Raw genomic sequence first — 6,757 nt, 5'->3', positions numbered from 1 at the left:
AGAAACGCGTGCTCCTTATCTTGCAGCCGCACTGCATTCGCTTGATAACACGGTCATGTCCCCTCTTCCGAATATGATACGATTCCACTATCTCACGTGTCAGTTTATCCATGGGAAAAAATATATTTCGATTTCACGAAACATGGGGTAGCATACGCAGTTTTTATGCTATGATGAGGTAGATGGGTATTGCTTGAGTTCTTTTCAGATGAGTGGTGTTCCCTAGACTGATCTTTCACGCATCTTGCAGACTGACCTACGTACACGTTACAACAAGAACAACAACAAAAAAGGAATATTACCAACCACCACTTTACGCGTCCCAAAAACTCTTTAATCTATCTCCCTATTAACAAACGGACACAAACTTCCTAGTTTGTTTGTTGCCGTAAACTTTACGTCTACATTATGCCTACTGCCAGCGCCAGCTTTTAGGGGCGAAGCTCCTTATAGCAGCACCCGTTCGTCCCTCGTAGTCGTAGTAGTAGTGTGTAACAAGTCTTACATTTTCACCTCCAAGGTGGTGCCGGTGGGAGATTTCTTCTGTGCGTTGTTGAACAATAAAAAATTCGCAGCGTGCGCGTTAACTAAAAGCCGAATTCTCCGGTCTCTCATTCCCCCTTAGCAGCCATTGGCATGTACATTGAGCACTATCTGACAAGAAAGGGTTGCTACGTTATACTCGCCGGGCGTTACCTCCTTGGTTTTAGAAAGGTTTAGCGAGCGTTGGGCCGCAGTGCCATGAATAAAGTGAACTAGTATAAACCATAAACTCGAGGTGGTTAAAGGTGGGAAGTAGACACGAAGCGCAAGCCGTAAGAAAGTGTCCATGTGCCTCCTCTCGTTCAGTCCTTGGAATGTCCGCTGGATGGCGGTGCTTCTATATGATGAATATATGATGAAAAGATGCGAGATGGTGGTTTTTGGAGTGTTGAATAGGTGGACGAACGGACACACAAACAGATGCATGGACGGACGCACGGATGGCTGCACGGACGGATGTACGCATGGACGGACGCAGAGACGCACGAACAGACGCACGCGCGGACGGGCGGATGGACGCAAGGACGGCCACACAGACGCACGCATGGACGGATTGAAGCAAGAACGAATGGACGGACGGATGCTTCGCCCCGCTCTCCATCATTCACTCCGTGGATATGCTGCCATTTTTTACACACTACGGTGGTCTAGTGGCTAAGGCACTCGGCTGCTGACCTGCAGGTGGCACGCGATCGAATCACGGTTACGGTAGCCGCATTTTCGATGCAGGCGGAAATGCTTGAGGCCCGTGAGCTTATATATAGAATCAGGTTCGCGTTAAAAAACCCCAGGTGGTCGAAATTCTTGTAGTTCTCCGCTACGGTATCTGCCATAATCATATTGCCACAGGCATGGAACGAGGTTTAGCCATGCCAATGCGAGTATGTGCCATGGTGTGAAAGAAGAAGACGGTTGGTGTATGCTCGTGCTCTAACGTTCGGTTCGGCTCGACGTCCAGTGCTGCTCCTGTGAACAGATGTTGTGGTCGTTCTGTGATCACGTGACATTTTCTGGTGGAGGTGCCGTATTGTGGTGGTCCCGAGTAGAACGACGGTGCCGTCTGCAGAGTGGACGGACGGGACGGATAGCCAACAGCCGGTGCAGGAGTACGTAGTGCTTCCGCGTACGTTAATAGCGGAGCTTCGGCCGGACGCGAGGCCGTCATGGGTTGGACTTCGGCTGCACGCAGAGTCGTCATGGGGTGCACCAGCTGCCGGACCTCTTCGCGAACGACATCCGTTAGAGCAGCAACATGGGGCGGAGAAGACACCACGTGCAGCTTTTGCAGCTCCTCGCGCACAATACTGCGCACGAGCTCCGTCAGGTCTTCTACAGTCGTGACGTCAGGTGTTGGTAGGGTCGACGACACTGACGAAAGACTGCCAGGACGCTCATACTGGTACGAACGCTGCCTTAGCATTCTCTCCATTGTCGTGGCTTCGCGGAGGAAATCCTCTACAGTGCTGGGAGGGTTCCGCACTAGTCCCGCGAACAGCTGCTCTTTCACTCCCCGCATTAGGAGGCGCACCTTCTTCTCTTCCTTCATTGAGGAGTCGGCTCGCCTGAACAGCCGCGTCATGTACTCAACGAACATGGCAACACTCTCGTTCGGACGCTGGTTTCGGGAATTGAGGAGCCGTTCCGCTTGCTCCTTTCGGTCAGAGCTTCGGAAGGTATTTCGCAACTGGTTGCAAAACTTTGGCCAGGTTGTCATAGTGGCTTCATGGTTTTCGAACCAAGTGCGCGCAGAGTCCTCGAGATGAAAGTAGACATACCGAAGCTTTCGCAGCTCGTTCCACTCGTTGACGCTGCCGCAACGGTTGTAGTCGTCAAGCCAGTCGTCGACGTCCTCGTAAGGGTCACCGTGGAACGGCTTCGGAGTACGCGGGACGTTGAAGAACCATGGAGGAGGCAGCGTTGATGTTTCTTGGGTTCGCGTTCCCGCACTAGCCATAGTAATGCCGAGTTGTGGAAATGGTCCAAATTCAGGAGGTAGGCCTAGTTGTCGCCTGCTACGCCCTAGGTCAGCTGGTTCTTCCAAGTCGCGACATGTGTCGGGACCTTGCGGCTGATTTCAGTGCATACAACACTACCCCGCACCTCCACCAGAAAATATCACGTGATCACAGAACGACCACAACGTCTGTTCACAGGAGCAGCACTGGACGTCGAGCCGAACCGAACGTTAGAGCACGAGCACACACCAACCGTCCACTTCTTCTTTCACACCATGGCACATACTCGCATTGGCATAGCTAAACCTCGTTCCATGCCTGTGGCAACACCCCCCCCCCCTCGAAAAAAAAAGTACCACCCCGATGACCAATTCCGATTAAAAGTTAAAGTAGTCGCGTACACACACAAAGACGCGTGATGAAGCAGTGTCAAGTGGCTCGGGGGTAGTGTGGCTTCATCCGTGCCAATATATATGGTGGCTTGCGGGGCGTTAAACCCCACATATCATATATATATATATATATATATATATATATATATATATATATATATATATATATATATATATATATATATATATATATATATATATATATATATATATATATATGTGTGTGTGTGTGTGTGTGTGTGCATATTATGTATTCAAAGATAGAAGAGTAGCTGGTCGCTGGTCCTAGTAAAGGTATTAACCTCTAGAAAGCGAATCGATAAAATAACACCTGTATACCGACCCTAAAGTTACCCTTGTCTATCTGTTATTTTCGCATGGACGTGAACATTACGTTTATCTGGGTAATTTTTCTCGACTCATGATGCCACCAAACGTCGGCAACGGAATTGAGGAGGTTCCAAGCATCTTACTGCCTATACCATTGCCTCTACAGCTGCATTGTACAGCGTTTTGATGCTCGCTCGGGCACAGCCAGTACTTGAACGTGGAGTACATATTCGCGTTTGTTTTGGTCACCGCTTTTGCTTTCCATGCCGCTCAATTCGAAAGTCACTTTTAAAAACAAATAAATCACATAAATATTGGTGAATGACGGTGACCAAAAAAAAATTGGCAGCATATCCACGGAGTGAATGATGGAGAGTGGGGCGAAGCATTTGTCCGTCCATTCGTTCTTGCTTCCGTCCGTCCATGCGTCTGTCCATGCGTCCATCCGCCTGTCCGTGCGTGCGTATGTTCTTGCGTCTGTTCCTGCGTTTGTCCATGCATCCGCCCCTGCGTCCGTTCATGCGTCCATCTATGCATCTGTCTGTGTGTCCGTTCATCCATCTATTCAACACTCCAAGCACCACCATCTCGCATCTTTTCATCATATATTCATCATATAGAAGCACCGCCATCCAGCGGACATTCCAAGGACTAAACGAGAGGTGGCACACGCACACTTTCTTACGGCCTGCGCTTCGTGTCTACTTCCCACCTTTAACCACCTCGAGTTCATGGTATATACTAGTTGATTGATTGATTGATTAAAACTTTATTTTTGTCCTGAGAAGACGCAGGAGAGACCCCGCGCCATCCGGCTAATCCCACGTTGGGACCGTCAAGCCGAGCTTGGCGGCTCGTTCACGGGCACTCTGGACGGCCAGGGTTTGATCCTTAAGTTCATCGTATTCATGGCGCTGCGGCTAAACGCTCGCTATACCTTTCTAGAACTAAGGAGGTTACACCCAGCGAGTATAATGTAGCAACCCTTTCTTGTCAGATAGTGCTCAATGTACATGCCAATGGCTGCTAATGGGGATCGCAGCGTGCGCGTTAACTAAAAGCCGAATGCTCCTGTCTCTCATTCCCCATTAGCAGCCATTGGCATGTACATTGAGCAATATTTTTATTGTTCAACAACGCACAGAAGAAATCTCTCACCGGCACCCCCTTGGTGGTCAAAATGTTATGCTTGTTACACACTACAACGGCTACGAGGGACGAACGGGTGCCGCTACAAAGATCTTCGCCCCTAGAATATTTCGCCAACCCCGGATTTTCTGGTTAAGACAATACTTCGCATTTAAAGGAGTACAGTAAAAAAAAGGGGGGCATCAGAGTTTGTATCTAACATTGTCAGAGGTCATTTTTTTTTTCAATGCACAGATGTAAGTACATTTACCAACCAGCTAAGCTGGCGAAGCGTCATTCAATGTAATACACGCGCAAACAGAGACAAGGAGAATTAGGGGCAGGCATCCTTTACAGAAGTATGGCCTTGAGCGTGACTTCCAGCTGAAGAAAGTAAAAGCATAGTTCTTCCTTTGAAATTCACGGCAGCAACTTCGCTAAAGCTGTTTGTTAACAAGGGCTATAGGCTACTGGCTGTACTGGTGAAGTTTTTTCTTCTTTTATCTCGTTAGACTTAGTGGTATTTAAATTAAAAAACCTCAACTTCATGATGAATTAACGTATTACATCACGGGCGCGCCAAGCCGTGGTGGTCTAGTGGCTAAAGTACTCGGCTGCTGACCCGCAAGGTCGTGGCTTCGTATCCCGGCGGCGGCGGCTGCATTTTCGACGGAGGCAGAAATGCTGTTCGCCCGTGTGCTCAGATTTTGGTGCACGCTAAATAACCCCAGGTGGTTGAAATTTCCGGAGCCTTCCACTACGGCTTCTCTCATAATCATATAGTGGTTTTGAGAGGTTCAACCATAGAGAAAGAAAAAAAAAACCATCACAAATGCGTGCTTATCAAGCAGTATCACGTGCAATGTTAGTGCTGTTCAAACAAGCTTGTTGTGAACATCGTGTCGTTTACAACGATCTTGCCTTAAAAATGATTCCTATAGGATGTATGCTTTCCAGCTGAGCTAGAAAACAACAGCCTGTAGGAGTGATTGAAACTGACTTGACTGAACTTTACTATTCGGAATGCAGTATACTCAAAAGACGAGAGTGTACTACTACGCACAGTATAGCTTCAGTTAGTTCGTGTATAACTTGCAAAACAATATTTTGTATATTGTCGCTCGTACTCTTTTATTTTGTATTTTTGTTACCGCCCTGTTACAAGTGTAGCTGCTGCCTCGCGCAAATTGCGCCCCAATGACTGGGAACCACCTAGATTATCTCAGAACTTTCCGCTGAGATTATGTGCGCATAACGCGAACAGAGTTTGTTCTGTAACTTGTGCGGCCGCTGGCGATGACGCTGGAATCTTCGATGACACATGTATGGATGCCGACGTTCGTCGCCGCTTGACAAATTATCGACGGTCCACGACCCGTTCGCCCATATCAGGGTGCAGCGTGCATTGCTTCCTGTAGTTTGCGTTTCCTTTACCCGGCTACAAGTTCGGACAAATAATGAGTCATCTTGGACGCGCCGACTGCTGCCTTCGTCGACGTCACGACGCCGAGACAATTGTGTGCAGTCGACCGTCGCAGTCTAATAGCAGAATATGCATGAGCGAGACGAAATAGTGCGCAGAAGTACATCGTTTCCTTTCTGAACAACCTACAAAGCAAGGTTTCCGTACACGCGACAGTGAATGTTCCCCGAAGCGCCCATAGGAAAAATGAAATACTTACACGACCCTGAACATATAGACATTTGGTGGGATACAAGATGGAGAAATTGCCAGGCTGTCCCCGCCTGTATAGAAACAATGAAACCAATAAACTTGCATGTGTGCATCGAACCGACATTGCTTTCTCCACTAGGCTGGAAAGCTGGGCCAAGTTATTGGTTGCATATACTCAATGAAAAGTGCAAAAAAAGGCCACAGTTTCGCCGCGAGGGAGAAGCAGTGAGCTCACAGCATATGATCGAGTTTACGAATGTGTGCCTTTGCAAGTGATCTTTGCCGCAGGCTAATCGCCTTCGCTAATATTGTGTCCAGCATCAGGATTGAGTGGTATTTGTTGGTACAAGAAATTTCAGCTGACCGGTGCGGAGCCCCTATACACTATATAGATAGAATTCCTTTCCGAGACAAGACATTTCATTCGCGAATAACAGCCAATACTGCCTCCGAGTACTGATGAATGAAAACAGTTTTCAACTTAAAAATTCAGATTTGCGGCACGCAGTGTTTTTGTTTTACACGGTTCTGATAAGAATATTTGGGGTTTAAGAACCTAAAGCCTTGATATGGTTATGAGGGATGTCGCAGTGGAGGACTCCAGAAATTTTGATTATCTGGTGCTCTTTAATGTGCACTGCCATGGCACAGTACACGGGCCTTTGGCATTTTGCCTTCATCGAAATGCGAGTGCCCCATCCGGGATCGAACCGCGACCTTCGTGTTAGCAGCCG

This window comes from Rhipicephalus microplus, chromosome 2 (assembly GCF_043290135.1).
Source record: "Rhipicephalus microplus isolate Deutch F79 chromosome 2, USDA_Rmic, whole genome shotgun sequence".
In the NCBI taxonomy this organism is placed as follows: domain Eukaryota; kingdom Metazoa; phylum Arthropoda; class Arachnida; order Ixodida; family Ixodidae; genus Rhipicephalus; species Rhipicephalus microplus.
This window is presented reverse-complemented; position numbering follows the sequence as displayed.